At 36.4% G+C, this 24,148-nt stretch overlaps 2 long non-coding RNA genes across 2 annotated transcripts in view; both read left to right on the top strand.

Moving 5' to 3' along the window:
- Positions 1-10,174: 10,174 nt before the first annotated feature.
- On the top strand, positions 10,175-16,587 carry LOC127880615 (uncharacterized). The gene is made up of 2 exons (XR_008049651.1): positions 10,175-10,210; positions 15,987-16,587. It is a non-coding gene; the product is annotated as an uncharacterized LOC127880615 (long non-coding RNA).
- Positions 16,588-19,820: 3,233 nt separating this feature from the next.
- LOC127880607 (uncharacterized) overlaps positions 19,821-24,148 on the top strand; it is a 62,115-nt gene continuing 57,787 nt past the window's right edge. Inside the window, exons 1-3 of the long non-coding RNA XR_008049641.1 lie at positions 19,821-19,867; positions 21,242-21,352; positions 21,483-21,548. This is a non-coding gene — a long non-coding RNA (uncharacterized LOC127880607). The remainder of the gene's footprint in view (positions 19,868-21,241; positions 21,353-21,482; positions 21,549-24,148) is intronic.

The raw sequence follows: 24,148 nt of genomic DNA, 5'->3' as shown, positions 1-24,148 counted from the left end.
GCGCGAGAACGTTTGCACTTATAGGCTATTTTCTCATATTTAGTACTAACTTCCATATTCCTGTTAACATATTAACATGTTAAAGTAAAGAGAGCAGTGGAAGCGAAGACTCACTCTAATGCAATGCATTTCAACTCGCGAGGTATATCGGGTCAATTTGCGGCCACTGTGTGTGAATGTCAGAGTTTACATACAGTTCATCGCTGCGTCTCTTCCCTATGTGCTGATCGGAGTTCGCGGCCAGGAAAATAATCGTTACATAATAAAGACGCTATAGCGTGAACTAGGTGAACTGGAATTTTCTTTAGACCAGACAGATGTTAAATGAAGATATCTAGCGATATCATTTGGTATGTCAATAATAGATTCTTAATGTGTTTTACAACAATACCATGATAAATATTATTTTTAATTAATTTAACAAGAATTATGCCATCATATTGACTAATGTCAGTAATGAATTAAGCGTGAGTGCAATGATTCTCGATACTGTTAAAAATCGAATCAAATAGCAACGCCAGAAAAAACACTAAAACAGGTTTGTTCGAAGAACGCGCGTATAAATATTTAAAATATATACGGATACTTCGCGTGTGGCCGGTTGACTCATATGTTTAAATTTCACTTCTATTCTTCTTTTGGTTTTCTGTTTTGTATCTATACGTTTATGACCAGCAATATGTAATAATGTAAAATAAGCCGCGAAAAGTCCGCGTATCATCCCGTACTGCGTTTGCTGCAGCTAAGAACTGCACAGAAAAAGACATTCGCTATCTTTGATCTCATTCATTGAAGTCTTTACCTTTCATTAACTGCAACCACAATCAACGCCGTATATCTTTTTTAAAGATATTTCTTGTTTTTAGTTCACCTGATTGCTCAGGTGAGCATTTGTTATTGGACTTTGTCTGTCGTCTGTCCATCCGTCCATCCACATTTGTTAGTAAACACTCTAGAGGCCACATTTCTTGTCTGATCTTCATGAAACTTGGTCAGAAGCTTTGTCCCAATGAATTCTTGGTCGAGTTCGAAACTGGGTCATGCCGGGTCAAAAACTAGGTCACTAGGTCAAAAACAAGAAAAACACCTGTAAATACTGTTGAAGTCAAATTTCATGCCCAATCTTCATGTTACTTTGTTAAAATGTTTGTCTTAATGATAGGCTGGTTAAGTTCAAAAGTGGTTCTGGTCTGTTGAAAAACATGGCCGCCAGTGGGCGGGACAGTACTGTTTTCCTTATTTGGCTATAGAGAAACCTTGTAAACACTCTAGAGGCCACATTTCTTGTCCGCTCTTCATGAAACTTGGTCAGAAGATTTGTCCCAATGATACCTCGATTGAGGTTGAAACTGGTTCATGCTCGGTTAAAAACTAGGTCACTAGGTCAGGAAAAAAAAGGAAAAACCTTGTAAACACTGTAGAAGTCACATTTTATGCCCAATCTTTATGTTACTTTGTCAAAATGTTTGTCTTAATGATATGTTAGTTGAGTTCAAAAGTGGTTCCGGTCTGTTGGAAAACATGGCCACCAGTGGGTGGGGCAATTTTCCTTATTTGGCTATAGAGAAACCTTGTGAACACTCTAGATGTCACAATGATATTTGGTCAGAACATTTGTTTTCTAGATATGAGAGTTGACTTTGAAAATGGTTCCGGTCTTTGAAGAAAATGGCTGCCAGGGGGGGGGGGGGCATTTTTTTCGTTATTTTTATACAGTTAAAAAAGCTTGTGAACACTCTAGAAGTCACATTCTTTGCTCAATCATCATGAAACCTGGTGAAACGATTGGTTTTATTTATATCTCAGATGAGTTCGAAATTGGTTCAGATCGGTCACATGGCCGCCTGGGGGTGGGGCAGTTTTCCTTATATGACTATAGAGAAACCTTGTGAACACTCTAGAAGTCAAATTTTGTACCTAATCATCATGAAACTAAGTCAAGACATTGGTTTTATTGATATCTCAGACAAGTTGGTAAATGGCTCAGATTGGTTAAAAAAACAACACTTTTTAGCTCACCTGATTGCTCAGGTGCAGTACTTGCACGTATTTTGTTTAAGCACTAGCCCAATCGGGCTACCAGCTTGGAAATTTCAATAGCCCGACTCAATTTTAACTAGCCTGAAATAAAAGCTATAATTATGTTACATTTGTACCTATGTTTGTATTGAAAAAACATAGCATAATTAAGATAAAACAAAAAAAAACTTGATTTTGTTTATATTCACAGTAAATGTCTGACAAAATAATTAACACAAGGTCTCCATACATCTCAATTCCATCATGGTCATTGTCTCAGTCACCGTCATCCAGGTCTGACATGTCAGGTATGCTCATAAAGGCGGCCTGAAAAAACAATGTTATGATATAAATTTTCCTCTCAAATATCTGAATAAAGTAAATCTCAAACAAGCAATAATGCCTGTGCATTAGAAGTAGAACACAAAGGTAACTTTTCTGCCCTTCTGAGTCTTCTTAATCTAAAACGACATTTGTAGCAGTAGTTTCATTACCTAAGCCACATCTGGTTTGTGGCCATTGAATCAGCATCTAAAATGCAGTATGAGAACATATTTGAATAAAAGGTAGGGTTCGTTCCTTGACAGTATGAGAACACATTTAAATAAAAGGCAGGGTTCGTTCCTTGACAGTATGAGAACACATTTGAATAAAAGGCAGGGTTTGTTCCTTGACAGATTTATTTACACTTGCAAGTTAGTGCATGCTATTTAATTGCATGTTGTTTTTTTTACATTACGTATGGAATGTACATACCAGCCAGTCAGCAATGTAGGCTTAGAATCAAAGTCCCCACTTGGAGACATCAAACGAAGCCATGACCGATTATTTTTCCATGACCATTGGAAGTTTCATTTCATTTACTGTTCATATTTTTTGTCGCAATCTTAATTCTCATTTTGCAGTTGATGTTCGTGTGTTGCACCCTCAAAATTATGCAGGAAAGACATTAAAATAAATGTATCACTGCGAGTTCTCCATCCAGTAACAATAATAGTTTTCTAAGCGTCTTATGAGATTGACTTACAACATTGTTCGATAAGCGTCTAATCAATGAGTGCTCAAGGGAAGTAACAAATGCAGTTTTGAATAAGCGTCTATATGAATCTATTTCGGACTTGTTACTAAGTTTGGACACAAAAAATTGCTCTTGACCGATCGGGCTACCGGCTTGGAATTTTCACTCGACCATTGCAAAAATCACTCGACTCGGTCGACAGTTGAATGGGTTATGTCCAAGACTGCAGGTGAGGTTTTAGGATCTGTCTTTGTCCATTGTTAGTCCGTCCACATTTGGTTTGTAAACACTCTAGCATTCATATTTCTCAAGCATTCTTTATCAAAGTTGCTGAGAAGCTATATGGCCACAAGATCTCAGTCAAGTTTGATATGAGCAAAATCACAGAATAAATGCCACAATTATTGCCCTTAGATTGTGAAAATTTTCATGATATTATACAAAATCCTTTTAAACACTCTAGAGGTCACATTTTTGATTCAGATTGTATTAATCTTGGTCATAATATTTATTTCTGTAAGCACAGTGTGATGTTTTGTCATGAGGGGTCAAAATATAGGTCACCTGGTCAAATCTTACAAAACATCTTGGCCCTCTTGTTATGTATTATTTCAGGGCTATATCTCACATATCATACAAGATTCCTACATGAAACTTCATGGGTGTATAGATATCAATAAGGAGAAATGCCTTGTACTAAAGAACGAAAACCATCCACTTTTTAAACAAGAGTTGTAAATTTTGTATGATGTGCCTTTTCAGGACTATATCTCAGATATGGTACACTATTGTAGCATGAACTTTCATGTGTCACTGTATGTAGATATCAATTAGAAGTTCTATGCACAAGAATCATAAACCTACACTTTCTTAAATAAGAGTGATTGACTGTGTTTGTATCATGTAACTTTTCAGGGCTATATTTCAGATATGATACAAGATTTAAAAATGAAACTTCAAGGGTGTGTAGAAATCAATAAGGACAATTGCTATGCATGAAAATAATTACCGTACACATAATTACTTAATTTAAGGTTTATACTGTATATCAAGAGATAAGCACCCATCCATAAACACTCTTTTTTGTGGGGATATAAATTTAACAAATGTACTTCTTATTATGCCCCCCTTCGAAGAAGAGGGGGTATATTGCTTTGCTCATGTCGGTCTGTCGGTCGGTCTGTCGGTCGGTCTGTCGGTCTGTCCGTCCACCAGGTGGTTGTCAGACGATAACTCGAGAACCCTTGGGCCTAGGATCATGAAACTTCATAGGTACATTGATCATGACTTGCAGATGACCCCTATTGATTTTGAGGTTACTAGGTCAAAGGTCAAGGTCACGGTGACCAGAAATAGTAAAATGGTTTTTGAATGATAACTCAAGAATGCATACGCCTAGGATCATGAAACTTCATGGGTAGATTGATTATGACTTGCAAATGACCCCTATTGATTTTGAGGTCACTAGGTCAAAGGTCAAGGTCACGGTGATCCGATATAGTAAAATGGTTTCCGGATGATAACTCAAGAACGCATATGCCTAGGATCATGAAACTTCATGGGTAGATTGATCATGACTCGCAGATGACCCCTATTGATTTTGAGGTCACTAGGTTAAAGGTCAAGGTCACGGTGACCCGAAATAGTAAAATGGTTTCCGGATGATAACTCAAGAACGTTTACGCCTAGGATCATGAAACTTCATGGGTAGATTGATCATGACTTGCAGATGACCCCTATTGATTTTAAGGTAACAAGGTCAAAGGTCAAGGTCACGGTCACCCGAAATAGTAAAATGATTTTCGGATGATAACTCAAGAACGCTTTTGCCTAGGATCATGACACTTCATAGGTACATTAATCGTGACCCGCAGATGACCCCTTTTGATTTTCAGGTCACTAGGTCAAAGGTCAAGGTCACAGTGACAAAAATCGTATTCACAAAATAGCTGCCACTACAACGGAAAGCCCGTATGGGGGGCATGCATGTTTTACAAACAGCCCTTGTTTATGTCCTTGATTGGTGTACATTAATGTAAAGAGGCTGCACAAGATTGACTCTACAACTTTCAATACATAAAAAGACTTTACATGGATAAATAATTGTTAACACAATCATTTAATGTTAGTATCAGTTAATTGTTTAAATATAAATATTTGAAGTATGATTATTAAATCAAGAAATTTAGTTGCGTAAGATAATCTATCACTTATGACCAACTCAATAGCTAAAAAAAAATTTTGCAAAACAGAAATGATCCATAGAGTATATTCATTTAACAATATTATAGGTCTGTTGGAATGTTAAAGAAATGTTCAAAAGCTGAATAACAGATCTATTAACATATTTCTCTTCAGTGACTATACTTATGGCACAAAATTGACATTGCATAATTGATCATTTGAAATGATAACGCACTTGAATATTTAAAATGGAAATGCTATACCTTAAAATGTTTTTTGGGTCTAATTATGACTTTTGAAAATTATTCAGTACCCATGCTTCAATAGCTCCTACAATGAAATAACCCTACCCAGTGAATACCTGTAAATTGTAATATATAAATTAGATATAATTGCTCCGCAAATCTCTTTGTGTGAGTGTAGAATCCTGTCAGGCAATTTTCTACAATCCATTGAATTGCTTGTATACCATACCTGACAAGTCACTCAAAGCCTTTGACTAGTAATGGTTGCACTATGAAACCAATATATGAAAATTTCAATTTAAAATGCACTGCGATCAGCAATTAAAGGGACTTGTTCACATATTTGGACATAAGGCAAAATATAACTTTTGGCGTATATTGGGTAATTCACTCCCTGTTTTTGACAACAGTAGGGTTTTTGTAAATTGAATAGAGTTTTAGCCCCCGTTTTTTAAACTCATTTGGGTAATTTAGGGAATGACATATATAATATAATAAAGATGTACTAAGGTTACCATAGTATTTATACAAATGAAATTCAAAAAGGTACCTGTACATAACAACAAACAATTACTGAATTTATTATCAAAGTTCATTCATTTTTGCGTTGAATAAGAACCAGGGGTGGCGAAATCTAAAAAAACTATACTTGTCCACGGACAACCATTGAGGAAATTTTACTTGCCCGTTGCTGAACTACACTTGTCCGTTAATGTTTATATAAATTATAAACGCATTTATTGATTAATGTTAAATAATGTGGAATATATCAAAATGAGTATGAGTTGCTTGTTTCGTTTATGATTGTATTTCAATGGTACATTCATTATAACAGTATATTATAAACAATATAAAGACTTTCTCAAACTTAAAATCTTGCGAAGCTAGTGTCATTAAAACATGTGCTGAACATAAGTACATTGTAATCTTAACAAATTAAACTAGTCCAATATGTGGACCTCATCAGACTGAGGCTCCGCAGCTGTTAGCAATTTGATTATATAAACTGGTAACCATTGAAAATCGGTTAGCCAAGTTTCTTGAAAAGTTCTGGTGCGTTTACTTAGATCATATTTTTTATCATAATCTTTATTAGTTTTTTGGGAGGTGGGCTGCTCAAAGCTTCGGGTTTCTGCTCCGTTGTTGAAGATTAAAAAAAAAAGTTTCATCTTTACCATTAAAGTCGTCTTACATAACAAGGTAGACCGTGCTTGATTATCTAAGATTGATACTTTTTATTTCCGTCTGATTGTAAAAATAAAGAAACCAGTATGTACACTGTCTAACAGTCAGGCCGAATGTTGAAAATGCGGCATGCTCCCGGTCTCATATAGAATAAGGGAGATCACTGCGCAGGAAAGTGCACGTATTTTAGCTTGATTTGCCCGCAAATAGCACTGACAATGTAATCGCGTGTCAACATCCGGTTTTGTAAAACTTAATTACGGCTTTAATACAATGTTTTTTTGTATACCTGGACGCGACTTTAAAAAAAAAACCTGTTGTCAACGGACAACTTAATTGAAAAGTCAGTTGCCCAGACAAGCAAATGTACGACTCGGGCAACTCGGACATTTGATTTCGCCACCCCTGAGAACGAGTCCATGAACATCTCTTTACAATTGATGAAGTTATGGCTGTTAAAAGCGATTTATTGTGTATTCAGTTGCATGATAAGTAGTTTAAAAAACATTCAGCTTATGGAAGGAATGACATGAAAAAATGGCCATTTTCGAAACAGGTGGAGGAATTTCTATTGAAGTGTCAAGCGCACAAGGACCACAAAATTGAAATGTTATGTGATGACCACAGTCAGTTGTGCTGCACAAAGTGTGCCTTCAATGATCACAGGTATTTCTGAAATACTTTGGCACATAAACGTGTTTAGAAATCAATGAACTATATAATGTCACAATGTTAATGACAATTAAGTACATGTATTGTCAAGTTTGCAATATTGATTTATAGTATTTTAACAAACACATTTTTTCCTGAATCTTTTGTGAAAAGTATCAAATACAATGACATTTTACGACTACACTTTCTTTCAAATTTTTGGAAATTACTTTTGAAATTAATTTGAAATTGTTTCTTTTCTGGACTTGTTATATGTTTTCACAGAAATACTGTATAATTAAGAAATTTCCTTCTTTTTCATGGGAGTTTAATATTTCCTGTGATGGTATTTATAACCTGTGTCCTTAATAGTCATGCACCAGAAAAACAAGAAGTTTGAAGGTGGGTTTCAATTCAAACAGTACAGAACTAAATTTAAGTATATATTAAATGCTCAGGTATGGGAGGTCTTTTAGCTTGGAGTTATTATAGAATAGATTTACATTATACACTGAGTTCTTTGTCCAATGTAGAGCTCATGTTTGATTTATGATTGTATTGTTTTAACTTGTAAAACTAAGTGCATTCAACACAAATTATGAGCTCTATAATCACTGTCAAACCAGTCACACTGCATGAGCAATTCTCACAAGCCTTTTAGACAAGACTACCTTTATGTGTACTAGAATTCTTGTCTAGTGTTTTGTTGCCAATATTGAAGAAATCTCTATCCAGCTGCAATAAGAAATTAAAGCTGTCAAGAAACTACTTATGATTACCTAGATAACTTCGATTACCTAGAAATAGTGATTGCCTGGTTTAAGAGCCCTGTATATTGTTAAGCCCCCCTTCGAAGAAGAGGGGGTATATTGTTTTGCACATGTCGGTCCGTATGTCCGTCCATATGTCCGTCCATGGGATGGTTTCAAGAACACTTACGCCTAGGATCATGAAACTTCATAGGTACATTGACCATGACTCGCAGATTACCCCTATTGATTTTGAGGTCACCAGGTCAAAGGTCAAGGTCACGGTGACTCGAAATAGTAAATGGTTTCTGGATGATAACTCAAGAACGCTTATGCCTAGGATCAGGAAACTTCATAGGTACATTGATCATGACTGGCCAATGCCCCTATTGATTTGAGGTCACTAGGTTAAAGGTCAAGATCACAATGACCCGAAATGGTAAAATGATTTCCGGATAATGACTCAAAAATGTATTGCCTAGGATCATGAAACTTCATAGGTACATTGATCATGACTCGCAGATGACTCCTGTTGATTTTCAGGTCACTAGGTCAAATGTCAAGGTCACGGTGACCCAAAATAGTAAAATGGTGTCCCGATGATAACTCAAGAACGCTTATGCCTAGGATCATGAAACTTCATAGGTACATTGATCATGACTCGCAGATGACCCCTATTGATTTTCAGGTCACTAGATTAAAGGTCAAGGTCACGGTGACTCAACTTAGAAAAATGGTTTCGGGATGATAACTCAAGAACGCTTACGCCTAGGATCATGAAACTTAAGATGTACATCGATCATGACTCGCAGATGACCCCTATAGATTTTCAGGTCACTAGGTCAAAGGTCAAGGTCACGGTGACAAAAAACGTATTCACTCAATGGCTGCCACTAAAACTGACAGCCCATATGGGGGGCATGCATGTTTTACAAACAGCCCTTGTTTACTTTACACTCTACACATATGTTAAAATGTCATTTTTTGTATAAATAGGAGACATTACTACAATTATGATGAAAACAACAGAAACAAAATATAAAGGTGCGCATTGACATAATACAATTTTTGCTTTTATTTACCGTAACAACAATATACATTTATAATAAATATATATACTGACTAAATATAGTGTGTAGGATAAATTTATGTTATCAGTGTATCTTTTCAAAGTCAGAATGAGCTTGAAACGGCATATACATGGTCATTTTGTCATTAATACCACTCAGTCCTTTGATTCTTTGATTAGTTTATTTGCTGAATTGACAGCTTCAGTTTTACTAAAATGTCAAATTGTCAAATGTTTATTTGAATATGGTATTTGTATTAAAATCTATATAAATATGCAATAGAACCATTCTTCTTAATTATAAGATAATCATTTAATTGTTTGCTTATTAGTGCATTTTGATTGCAAACATTGATCTTATAATTTTATTTTCAAAAGCGGGAAAGTCACAGTAAAGTATTTTGAAATGCATGCAAGTCTGTTTACCACAGCATGCTGGCTGCTATTATGATAAACTTTGGTTTATTATGCCCCCCTTCAAAGAAGAGGGGGTATATTGCTTTGCACATGTCGGTCGGTCTGTCGGTCCACCAGGTGGTATCCGGATGATAACTCAAGAACGCTTGGGCCTAGGATCATGAAACTTCATAGGTAGATTGATCATGACTCGCAGATGACCCCTATTGATTTTAAGGTCACTAGGTCAAAGGTCAAAGTCACGGTGAGCTGGAATAGTAAAATGGTTTCCGGATGATAACTCAAGAACGCATACGCCTAGTATCATGAAACTTCATAGGTAGATTGATCATGACTCGCAGATGACCCCTATTGATTTTGAGGTTACTAGGTCAAAGGTCAAGGTCACGGTGACACGGAATAGTAAAATGGTTTCCGGATGATAACTCAAGAACGCATACGCCTAGGATCATGAAACTTCATAGGTAGATTAATCATGACTCGCAGATGACCCCGATTGATTTTGAGGTTACTAGGTCAAAGGTCGAGGTCACGGTGACACAGAATAGTAAAATGGTTTCCGGATGATAACTCAAGAACGCATACGCCTAGGATCATGAAACTTCATCGTTAGATAGATCATGACTCGCAGATGACGCCTATTGATTTTGGGGTCACTAGGTCAAAGGTCAAGGTCACGGTGACCCAAAATAGTAAAATGGTTTCCGGATGATAACTCAAGAACGCATACGCCTAGGATCATGAAACTTCATAGGTATATTGATCATGACTCGCAGATGATCCCTATTGATTCTGAGGTCACTAGGTCAAAGGTCAAGGTCACAGTGACCTGAAATAGTAAATTGGTTTCCGGATGATAACTCAAGAACGCATACGCCTAGGATCATGAAACTTCATGGGTAGATTGATCATGACTCGCAGATAAGCCCTATTGATTTTGAGGTCACTAGGTTAAAGGTCAAGGTCACGGTGACCCGAAATAGTTAAATGGTTTCCGGATGATAACTCAAGAACGCTTGCGCCTAGGATCATGAAACTTCATAGGTACATTGATCATGACTCGCAGATGACCCCTATAGATTTTCAGGTCACTAGGTCAAAGGTCAAGGTCACTGTGACAAAAAACGTATTCACTCAATGGCTGCCACTTAAACTGACAGCCCATATGGGGGGCATGCATGTTTTACAAACAGCCCTTGTTTAGTTTTTTCCCATGTTTGATTAATTGGCTTTGTTGCTTTGTTCTAGCGTTAAATGATTACATTTCTACGATCTCTGTTTATCAGAGAAAATGTCAATGCAGTATCTCTTTTTGAAATAATACAGACAATACGGACATCAGATTTTCTAGCAATTTTCAGTATTAAGGAACAGTTGATTTTAGACCATGAACACATAAAGAACTTGGAATTATATGTTATAGTAATACCAGTTTTATTTGGATTATTTTGTTAATCACGTGTGCAATTCAAACAAATAAAATACTATTATAAAAAAGGACAAATAACGAACAAGAACATTTGGTAGAGTCGAATCAGTCTGTATGCAAGGTTTTAAGAGCTAAGGTCAAGGTGACCTTCAAGGTTTTGGTCAAGGCTTTAAGGTCAAGGTGACTATCACACTTACATGTAGTGTGAAAATCATTTACAATCAATAACTTGTCAACAAATTAACCTATTGGCTTGATACATGTACTTCACTTCTGCATTGGCCTTGGACAGTATATAACCCCTATTGAAATTGTAATCACTAGGTCAAAGGTCAAAGTCACTATCACACTAAGTGTGAAAATCGTTTCCAATCAATAATTCATCAACAAATTGACTTGATTCTTCATATTTGCATTGGCCTTGAACAGTAAATGACCTCTATTGAAATTGAGGTCACTTCTTCAAAGGTCAAGGTCACTATCACATTAAGTGGCATCCAATCAATACTTCGTCAACGAATTGACTGATTAGCTTGATACTTCATATGTGCATTGGCCTTGGACAGTAGATGACCCCGATCTAAATTGAGGTTGCTAGGTCAATGGTCAAGGTCACTATCCTATTTGATACTTTTCATCAACATTTTCCATGGACAGTATACTGATGAACCCAATTGAAATAAGTTACACAGTAAGTGTGAAATAGTTTTTTAATCAATAACTTGTCAGCTTATTCACCGATTGGCTTGATACTTGTCATGTAAAATATCCTTGGACTGTAGATGACCCCTCTCGAAATTGGGGTCACTAGGTCAAAGGACATGGTCACCGGCACAATAAGTGGGAAAAGCGTTTTTGATCAATAATTCGTCAACGAATCGACCGATTGGCTTTTTACTACCGTTGCGCATTGGCCTAGGACAGTAGATGACCCTTGTCAAAATTGGGGTCGCTAGGTCAAATGTTAAGGTCACTGCAACAATAAGTGTGAAAATTGTTTCTGATCAATAACTCATCAATGAATTGACTGATCTGTTTGATACTTCAGATGCTCATTGGCCTTGGACAGTAGATGAACCCTATTGAAATTGGGATCACTAGTTAAAAGCCCTGTTTGGGGGGGGGGGCATATGCCTCTGACCGCAGAACACTTTTTCTCATTGTGTGTAGTATAAAGTAAATTGCAAAATATAATTCTATTCTTATTTCCCAATTTTTAAAATATCATTGACTCTAGGCTTGATACTGTATGAAATGTCAATATCACACATGAATAAACAGTAGACCAATCTCTTGGATTCTCCTTTAAAATATTTTACAATGGCGTCTTTTCTTGTCCACGAATAGATCAAGTGACAACAACAAAAGCAAAATAATCACAATAGATTAAATAACAACAAAACATATTGTGAGATAGTAGACCAGGTTGCATTTCATAAGCCACTCATCACAGGCTAGATTGTTCATTTAAGAGACTTTATTTAGAAATAGAGGACCTCTTCTAAGATTCGGGGTTATTTTGCTTTGCATCTGTCCTTTGGTCCGTTTGTCGGTTTGCCGTAGACCAATTGTTTCTAGACAATATCTAGGGAATGCTTTGACCTACAGCCATGCAAAATGTTTTATGGTTACATCGAGGAAGATTAAGAGGCCAATCCATCTTGATAATAGTTCAACCTATTAACACGAAATTATAATGGTGTATATGTAGTAGTCAGGTTTTGAACATTTAATACACATAATAAAAATCTTGTAAGCAGATTTTCAATTATGATGAAACTATGTAGTAACATAAGGCATTGTACAGATATATTACAGTACTGCCATCAATAAATGCATTCACTGATTGAATTTTAAAACATTTTAGACAGGTGCTTGCAAAAAACAGTCCCAGCCGGTTTATTAAACAATAATTTATATGATTTTCATTGCTGGCCAATTAAAAAAAATCTGGAAGTCATGCCTGTTTTGTGGGGTGGAAGAACATTAATGATCTTTTCTTGCATTATTATGCATAGTGTTGTCAAGGTTTACAATATCAAAAGTGAAAACAATGTAAACAACTAGATATGTTTTCTTAGTACATGAATACCTCTGCAATCGTGAATTTGTCCCAAAAGTGTCAAAAATTACGAACAAACATACAGAGTTGCACGAGTTTCCCTGACGATTAATATGTTACTGTAGACGTATCCATGTATCATCAATCCTTTTTAGTCAGCTTATCACAATTGAAAAAGATATGATTGTTTGGTTAAAGGGACATGCACGTGGGCAAAATTACATGACAATAAATATTGATGTAAATTGTCAGTCCTCTAGTAGCAATACTGTTTATTTTACAATCGACACATATTTTAAAATGTAATTTTTTTATAAAAAGTTAGACTTTGCTACAATTATAACTAGAAATGGCGCAGCAGAGGCCGACGTGTATCCCCACGCAGCATGTTTGACCCAGGGGTGCCCCAGGGTTGGTAATGGGGTCATGCATAGTTGAGATTGACCGTATTGTCATAAGAGAAGTTCAGTATCAATTAGAAGTGAATCGGTGTAGAAATGAAGAAGTTAAGTAAAAGGCAATTTTGGGTGGGTGTGGCCTATGTGGGTGGGGCGCCCCAGGGTTGGTAATGGGGCTATGCATAGTTGAGATTGACCGTTTTGTCATAAGAATAGTTCAGTATGAATAAGAAGTAAATCTGTGTAGAAATGAAGAAGTTATAGTTAAAGGCAATTTTGGGTGGGTGTGGCCAATGTGGGTGGGGCGTCTCAGGGTTGGTAATGGGGCCATGCATAGTTGAGATTGACTGTATTGTCATGCATAGTTGAGATTGACCGTATTGTCATAAGAGAATTTCAGTTTCAATTTGAAGTGAATCAGTGTAGAAATGAAGAAATTATAGTAAAAGGCAATTTGGCGTGGCTGTGGTCTATGTGGGCGGGGCGCCCCAGAGTTGTTAATGGGGCCATGCAATTAGTTGAGATTGACCGTATTGTGAAAAGAGAGGTTCAGTATCAATTTGAAGTAAATTGGTGCAGAAATGAATAAGTTAATGTAAAATAACGTACAAAATGAGTGAAAATCTCTGACCCGCCCGCCCAAACCCCCATAACTTTTGACCCATGGGTCAGATCAAAATTCCAAATAGTGCAGGGTCGCACATATGCTTATAGCTACCATGTGTGTTAGTTTCAAGGTTCTAGTGCTTAAGTGTAGGAGGAGATATTGGCCAGGACGGACAGACAGATGGACGGTGGAGATAACCACAACATCCCCATGCTTTTCAAAAAGCGTGCGGATAATGAAATAAAAAACAGAACGAAAATATAGAGGTGCGCAAGCTCACATGCCTGGTTACTGTACCCGTAAAATTCAGGAATACGTATTGAGTTATATACGACAGAAAAGTCACACGTATGGATGGAAGAGTGCAAATCTATATACCCCTAGCTATTAAGCCAATGAAAAAAGCATTCATTTATTTTCCATGATTGTGTTGAGCTCGACTATTATATATCAAATATATAGTGGAGCTATCATACTCACCCTGGCCTTGGCGTCGGCATTACCATCTGCGTTAGCGTTAGCGTGCAAATGTTAAAGTTTTGTACTACCCCAAATATTTTCATTGCGCCTTATGACATATTGCTTTCATATTGCATACTTGTTAATCATCATGACCCCAACCTATAATCAAGAGCAGACAACTCTATCAAGCATTTTGTCATAATTATGGCCCCTTTTCCACTTATAATATGCAGCAAATGTTAAAGTTTGTGTACTACCCCGAATATTTTTTAACCAGGTTTTCCGAAGGAAAAAACTGGTTATTAGATTGGCGAATGCGGGCGGGCTGGCTGGCTGGCTGGCGGGCTGGCTGGCTGGCGGGCTGGCGGAATAAGCTTGTCCGGGCCATAACTATGTCGTTCATTGTCAGATTTTAAAATCATTTGGCACATTTGTTCACCATCATTGGACGGTGTGTCGCGCGAAATAATTACGTCGATATCTCCAAGGTCAAGGTCACACTTTGAGTTCAAAGGTCAAAAATGGCCATAAATGAGCTTGTCCGAGCCATAACTATGTCGTTCATCGTCAGATTTTAAAATCATTTGGCACATTTGTTCACCATCATTGGACGGTATGTCGCGCGAAATAATTACGTCGATATCTCCATGGTCAAGGTCACACACTTTGAGTTCAAAGGTCAAAAATGGCCATAAATGAGCTTGTCCTGGCCATAACTATGTCATTCATTGTGAGATTTTAAAATCATTTGGCACATTTGTTCACCATCATGGGACGGTGTGTCCCACAAAAGAATCACGTCAATATCTCCAATGTCAAGGTCGCCACGACTAAAAATAGATTTAAAAAAAAAAAAAACTTACAAAGGGGGTTAATTTTTTTTGGTCATTTCAAAAGTTCAGTTTGAGTTTTCTCCCTTTATCAGATTTTTTTTTCACAATGAAAACCTGGTTTTGTGACAATTTTGTCCCTTGTAATGTCCCTTGACATATTGCTTTCATATTTATGCCCCCCTTCGAAGAAGAGGGGGTATATTGCTTTGCTCATGTCGGTCTGTCGGTTTGTCGGTCCGTCCACCAGGTGGTTGTCAGACGATAACTCAAGAACGCTTGGGCCTAGGATCATGAAACTTCATAGGTACATTGATCATAACTCGCAGATGACCTCTATTGATTTTGAGGTCACTAGGTCAAAGGTCAAGGCCACGGTGACCAGAAATAGTAAAATGATTTCAGGATGATAACTCAAGAACGCTTAGGCCTAGGATCATGAAACTTGATAGGTAGATTGATCATGATTCGCAGGTGACCCCTATTAATTTTCAGGTCACTAGGTCAAAGGTCAAGGTCACAGTGACCCGAAATAGTAAAATGGTTTCCGGATGATAACTCAAGAACGCTTAGGGTTATGATCATGAAACGTGATAGGTAGATTGATCATGACTAGCAGATGACCCCTATTGATTTTCAGGTCACTAGGTCAAAGGGCAAGGTCACAGTTACCCGAAATAGTAAAATGGTTTCCGGATGATAACTCAAGAACGCTTAGGCCTAGGATCATGAAACTTGATAGGTAGATTGATCATGACTCGCAGATGACCCCTATTGATTTTCAGGTCACAAGGTCAAAGGTCAAGGTCAAGATGACCCGAAATAGTAAAATGGTTTCCGGATGATAACTGAAGAACGCTTATTCCTAGGATCATGAAACTTGATAGGTAGATTGATCATGACTCGCAGATGACCCCAATTGATTTTCAGGTCACTAGGTCAAAGGTCAAGGTCACGGTGACCCGAAATAGTAAAATGGTGTCCGGATGATAACTCAAGAACGCTTATGGCTAGGATCATGAAACTTCATAGGTACATTGATCATGACTTGTAGATGACCCCTATAGATTTTCAGGTCACTAGGTCAAAGGTCAAGGTCACAGTGACAAAAAACATATTCACACAATGGCTGTCACTACAACGGAGAGCCCATATGGGGGGCATGCATGTTTTACAAACAGCCCTTGTTTGCATACTTGTTTACCAACATCACCCCAAGCTATAAACAAGAGCAGACCACTGTATCAAGCATTTTTACATAATTGTTGCCCCTTTTATACTTAGAATATGCATATTATTTATAAATATATGTTCAAGTTTGCGTACTACCCCAAATATTTCCTATATCCTTTGACATATTGCTTTTATATGTTGCTTACTTGTTTACCAACATGACCCCAACCTATAAACAAGAGCAGACCACTTTATCAAGCATTTTTATATAATTATGGCCCCTTTTACACTTAGATAATTGAACATTTTGCTTAATTTGCCATAACTTCTTTATTTATGATCACATTTTATTATTACTTTGACAAAACAACACTTGGAATACCACAATGGATTCCATCCAAACAATTCCCCACACCCCTCCCCCTGAGAATCCCTTCCCCCTCCCCAACCTCCCCCCAATTTTTTTTTAAACATCATCTAATAAATTACCCCACCCCACATTATACTCTCACCCCCTACCCCCCTACCCCCCCCCAACCCCCTTTTTTATTTTTGAAAGATTGTCTAATAAATGACCACACCCCATATTATACCCTATCTCAATCCCCCCCCCAAAAAAAAATAAATAAATGTTTTTTTCCTTTTTTTATTTTTGAAAGTTCATCTTATAAATTATTGATTATGAACAATTTCCCCATGATGGCTTATGTTATATTGTCAAGCACTCGAATAGTCAAACGCGCTGTCCTCTGACAGCTCTTGTTATTTGACACTGTATACTTGTTTGAAGCATTACATTATTTTACTGACTATTCCTTGGTATGTACATGTATTAATTATTTATTTCAGCAAGTGCAGTAAAGTGACCCCGATTTCGGAGCTGACCAACTCCCAGCCCACAGACCTACAGGGACTGTCAGAGGAGCTGGAAACTGTCATGGCGGGAATCAAAAGCCTACAGATAAATCAGGAGGCCAGTATTCAGTCATTGCAGAGAACATACAAGGAACATGGGGCAGTCATAATAGAACAATTGCATGGCAATTTAAATACTTATATAGATAAGTGTTGTAATAGTTCTGTGGGTACATCAAACAAAAATTTAAAAGAAGAAATATGTTGGAGTGTTCTTTCTATCTTGAATGAATTTGATAATATTACTGTGAAGGAACTAAATAAGATGAAAGATGAAGTTATAAGCATAAAAGGGTCAATTACAAGTTCTATTCATAAATGCACCAGTCTTCACAATGACTTGTTGCAATTACTTGAAATCGTTCAGAAAATTGGAGATAATAAGGAGCTCTGCCTTATAGCCAGCATAAAATGTAAGCATATAATACAGCAGGCATTGCCTCTGCTTGGAAAGTCAGGCAAGGTGTTTAAGGTCCAGGGGAAGTCTGAGTACAATGTGAGAATACCAAGTGATTCAGTTACATTTGATATCTCAGGCATATGTGTTCTTCCAGATGGACAGGTCCTGGTTGTAGACTGGACAAATAAGAATGTCAAGCTGCTGAACCAGCAGTACCAGGTGGTGAGTCACTTGGATGTGAATGCTTGGCCATTTGACATTTGTTTGATCGCACCGAGTGAGGTTGCTGTGACTGTGAATGCTAGCAACATACATGAGGTCCAGTTTATTACTGTCAACCAGGGAAAGCTTGTTCCTGGCAGGAAGTTTCAGTTACAACATGAATGTAGAGGTATTGCCCATCAAAATGGAGACCTTTTTGTCACCTCTGGTAAAGAACTGTACAAATACACGCTGCATGGCAAACTGATCTGCAGACTCTATGAAGCTTTGGGTTATAATACAGGTAAGAATCATGGTGAATCCATCCTGATAATATTTTTATTATGTACAGGGATTTTTCTAGCCATTGTGGGAAAAGGAGTCTAGTCAAATTGTGTTATTTTAAATCCATGCAATGACAAATTTGGGAATTTTTATTGACTAAATGAACCGAATTGGGATTTATTTTTTTAATCAACAGATATTGACCCATAAGGCCTTTATCTTTTTTTTTTAAATTATATAAATTATAGTTATATACTTTGTGAGATGAAAATAAAATAAAATTCAGATGTCATAGCAGAAAACCCGCTGATGTATTATAAAATTTTTGTCCTATAATTCATATGTGCCCTTTGAATACTACATGTACAGTACATTGTAGCCAAAACAAGATTCAGAAATATTGATTTATAAACATGAGTAATGCAGTATTTTGACTGTCACTACATGACATGTCTATAAATAGAAACTGTGTTCCTGGCAGTGAGACACTTTCTGACCCTGTCTTAATTTTGTGGTTGTAAAATGATTGTACATGTACAATATGTTTGATAGATTGAACAATTTCATAACACCATATAACAAAGGTACTCTTGTGGATGTATTCTTTTATGAAGTGTTCAAATGTATGTATTAGTTACAATGTAATTATAGTAGTATATTCATTTAAACATTTTGCTGTTGAAATTGGTTCGGTAACAAACTAAATAGAAAAGTGTCAATAACTGTCGTTTTGAATATTATTTTTCTTGTTACAAACACTTGAAAAACACAAATAACGTGGTAACAAGGCACATGTATGAATTATGTCTGCTTTGGTCAATTTCACTCATTTCAGTACATAGTTATCACATGTATACATGTGTGGGAAATCTATTCATGCTGCACATAGTAACATGGTATAAACATGTTGATTGAACTGTGCAATTGTTTCTGTATGGGTATTTTTTTCAATCTGTGTATTTTGCTTCAATTCATATCTAACTCACCAGTCTCATTTCAACATGTCAAACGTTAACACAATATCCCTGCTACTGAAGTTTATTGTCACACTTATCTATGATTCAATTATTGGAATGTATGCATATATTTTAGATGTGTTAAGGCCTATTTTTAACAACATATGCGTAATACAATATCACTGCAGTATGTTTAATAAGATTATTTAACATTGACAGTAATTCAATATCTTGATGTTACTCTGTTTTGCAGTATACAAGTGTGCTGTGAGTCCCACAGGAGACAGGCTGTACATCACCAGCAGGTACCATAACAAGCTTCTCACCCTGGCCAGGGATGGCACACTCCTGGCTACATACACAGACACAGCACTAGAGTGGCCACGTGGTCTACATGTGACCCCTGCAGGCCAGGTGCTGGTCTGTGGACACTGGCCCCACACTGTACTACAGGTGGGCTGGGAGGGGCAGAGTAAGCTGGCTACGCTGGCCACTAAGGAGGATGGAGTGTGGAGGCCATTGTCAGTCTGCTACAGCAGCACCACATTATCAATCATTGTGGGACAGTCGGGCAACAACATCCTGGTGTTCAGAGTGGAATAGTGTGTACATGTATGTATTAGTTGTTGTTATTAGTGATTAGTATTTCAATGACAATGTGTTGTTTAGCATACGAACATAGTAGTGTGTGATGTTACAATACAACATATGTGTGTATTTAAAGATACAAATAATTTATGTACACATATTCTTAGCTGATTACACATTGTGAGGGGTTTTGTTTGAACATTAGATTTTTTGCATATTATGTTATGTTGGCATAACATTTTTGTCATTATGGTCCTAAAATTTAGTTCTTGTAAACTTTCCATAAAAAAACAAAGCATTTCAAATGAAAATTTATTATTTGTACATAGATGCACATGTACATAGCAACTAGGGCTATTTTTAGACTTTCATTTCTATAAATACCATGCCATGTAAGAAATGTAAATGGATGAATACTTTTATTTATAAAATATGAAATTGTTTAAGTAATCTTTCGAGTAGTATATATTGATACTTTTCGCAATATTTACAGAAAAGTAACACTTTTCATGCCCCTTTTCGAAGAAGAGGGGGTATATTGTTTTGCACATATGTCCGTATGTCCGTCCGTCAACCAGATGGTTTCCGGATGATAACTCAAGAACGCTTAGGTCTAGGATCATGAAACTTCATAGGTACATTGATCATGACTTGCAGATGACCCCAATTGTTTTTCAGGTCACTAGGTCAAAGGTCAAGGTCATGGTGACTCAACTTAGAAAAATGGTTTCTGGATGATAACTGAAGAACGCTTACGCAGTAGGATCATGAAACTTTGTAGGTACATTGAGCATGACTCGCAGATGACCACTATAGACTTTCAGATCACTAGGTCAAAGGTCAAGGTCACAGTGACTTGAAATAGTTAAATGGTTTCCGGATGATAACTCAAGAACGCTTATACCTAGGATCATGAAATTTCATATGTACATTGATCATGACTCGCAGATGACCCTTAAAGATTTTCAGGTCACTAGGTCAAAGGTCAAGGTCACGGTGACCAGAAATAGTAAAACGGTTTCTGGATGATAACTGAAGAACGCTTATGCCAAGGATAATGAAATTTCATATGTACATTGATCATGACTCACAGATGACACATATTGATTTTCAGGTCATTAGGTCAAAGATCAAGGTCACGGTGACTCAACTTAGAAAAATGGTTTCCGGATGATAACTCAAGAATGCTTATGCCTAGGATCATGAAACTTCATAGGTACATTGATCATGACTCGCAGATGACCCCTATTGACTTTCAGGTCAGTAGGTCAAAGGTCAAGGTGACTTGACACAGTAAAATGGTTTCCGGATGATAACTCAAGAAAGCTAATGCCTAGGATCATGAATTTTCATAGGTACATTGATCATGACTTGCAGATGACCCCTATTGATTTTCAGGTCACTAGGTTAAAGGTTACAGTGCCAAAAAATGTATTCACATGATGGCTGCCACCGCAACTGACAGCCCATATGGGGGCATGCATGTTTTACAAACAGACCTTGTTAAATGTGAGATTTATTAATTTGTCGTATTTTATGCTGTTGAACATTTGTTATTGATTTTCATTACATTTATATAAATATGTGTGAGTCCTAAATATAAATACAATAAATACATCAATCTATTCTGCTCCTCCAGTGGCTGCTGAGTCAGGACAACAATGACTAGGATGTGGTGGACAAGAATGACCTGAGTACGCAGAAGGTAAAAAAGACGTTTTAATTGTCAGGCCTTTTCTCGGCCACTTTGGGAAAGAAATGCAATTTTGGGATTTTGACATTTTTTGTGCCAAAAGTCCATTGATTTCAGCAAAACTAATATAATATTACTCTTTCTAATACTTCAAATTGTAAAAATAAAATCATAGTATGATAGTAATATACTTTTCTAGATTTAATTGAAATATAATTGAGATATATTAATCATAAGGCACTTATTAAAAAAAGAAAAACGCTATTCTTATGGGTCCGTTTCACTTACCCATAAATGTACAAGGAAAATGCATGCTTTTTTATTTCCTATGTATTAAGAATGCAAAACAAATGAGGTGGAAAAGAACAGTATGAATTTACATAAGGTAAACTATCCTCTTTAATTGTTTGTAAACTGTAAACCATTTATATTTGTCTGCATGAAATTTCCTGGTTGAAAAGACTTTCGTGGACACAGTAGTTTATGCGTGGATTGCTCAGTTTGGACAAATAAATGAGGAATTTGTGTCAGTGTGTTTGTGTTAAATTTGTGGATCTGTAAAGCCTTACAATCAATACACAATAATGTCCCAATAATAATAATGATTTGACTGTGTACCTCCGTATTAAGAATAATAAAGATGAATTGGACAATACTGATATGATTTCACAAAAGGTAAAATGGCTTATTTTACTTGAGGATCCATAACGCAAACCCTTCTTCAGATCGGGGCTTTCCAAACCTGAGTAACAGAGAATTTCAAAATGGGATTCAAAGTCAGCATCGTTCTGTGAAAAGGGGGCTTAATGCATTCAAATTAATTCAGGGACAATATTTTCCGCTTTTGAGGAATTTTTGTTTAAAGGAAATTTCTTCTAAACAAAAATCAAATCTAGGCGAAAATTGTCGTCTCAGGTTAGCCTGTGAGGACAGCACAGGCTTATATGGGACGACACTATATGCACATGCATTAAGCCCAATTTTCCCAGAACAAGGCTCGAGTTCTTAAGTCAAAATTTATTTGAAAAAAATGCAATAATGCATGTACAATAAAAAATGTATGAAGAGAACCTATTCATGTATTAGGACTTGTTCACAGATTAGTAGAATGGCAAATTTTTACTAATTATAATAATCAGCAATAAATATTTAGATTGTATTAAAACTAAGGAATACACCTGACTAAGAAACGATATATATATATATATATATATATATATATATATATATATATATATATATATATATATATATATATATATATATATATATATATATATATAAATTAAAAATAAATAAAATAAAGCATTACAAACACTTTTTGCAGAAAATGTTATATATGAATTTTAAAATCGTTTTTATTTGTGGGACATTAATAAGTGTTGATTTCATGGATTTACTGATACACAAATTAAATTCACAAACATAACAAAAAATCAAGTACAAATTCCTTCGTTTTACAAAATAAAAAATCCACATATTTACATAAAGACGTTTGTAACAGAATTTTACTCCCAGGTGAATATGGACAGCCATTTATTTCCTTCTGTATAAAGTACACGTTCAAGGCATTTGCTTAAACGCTTGCGGGCTTATTGGCAATGACACTGCAAATTAGCAAAATTGCAGGTCGCTGTGGTGTAATGGATATGGTGTCCGCCTAGCAACCGGGAGGTCATGGGTTCAATCCCCATCGTGGGAGCGTTCTTTAGATCTTCCCCAAAGACACCAAGTACTGGTTCTAGGCCCAGGAATGGACTCGAGAGCGTTTATATAAGCCTTAGGTTTTCGATGCAATCGAGCTAAAATAAATAGGTTTAAACTAAATTAGCAAAAGCGCATATAAAATAATAATTTGATGGGTTTGTGCAATTAAGTTTTATGCAATCAAAACAACCCATTATTTCCAAATTACAAAAAAAATCTAAGAATTTTGCAAATGTCATTAATAATCACAGTAATTACAGTAATTATTCCTAATTGATGTCATAAAGGGACTTCAGCCAATCTGACCCAACACATTTGCTGGACTTTTACTTACGTACTACATGTAGTTCAAAAGGCTGACTAGGCCAACATATTTCATATTGGTTTCCTCCAAATTACAGCAACTGCTCAGTACTGAAGATGACTGTCTGACGAAAGGCTAAGCCGTATCACAGTCCAGTGATGTGGGGGGATGATGCGGTCGTTCCATGTCTTAAGATCGCATCATGAAAGACATTTTAACTGACACTTGCAAGGGAGAGAACTGAAGATCTGCAACAGCAGTGAGTTGTTTATCTGAAGTTACTGTTTAATTAATTTAGCTGACATTAACAAGAGAGAGAACTTTTGATCTGCAACAACAATGAGTTGTTGCCCTTGTTGCTATTAAGTTTATGAAACTGACACTAACAAGGGATATAACTGAAGATCTGCACAAGCAGTGAGTTGTTGCTCTTTAGTTGCCCTCCAATTATGTCAACCACTGTTTGTTGATTTACTTTTAAATGTTTGTCTATTGAAACATATATCTAAAATAAAACATCTTTGGGGCGTTTTAAAAGCTAAGTGATTAATTGAATAAGTACCATTAGAAAACATTACATTTTCCATTATGTTTGTGTTGT

This window comes from Dreissena polymorpha, chromosome 5, assembly GCF_020536995.1.
Source record: "Dreissena polymorpha isolate Duluth1 chromosome 5, UMN_Dpol_1.0, whole genome shotgun sequence".
Classification (NCBI taxonomy): Eukaryota; Metazoa; Mollusca; class Bivalvia; order Myida; family Dreissenidae; genus Dreissena; species Dreissena polymorpha.
The sequence above is the reverse complement of the archived record's forward strand: the minus strand, read 5'-3'. Positions and strand labels throughout refer to the sequence as shown.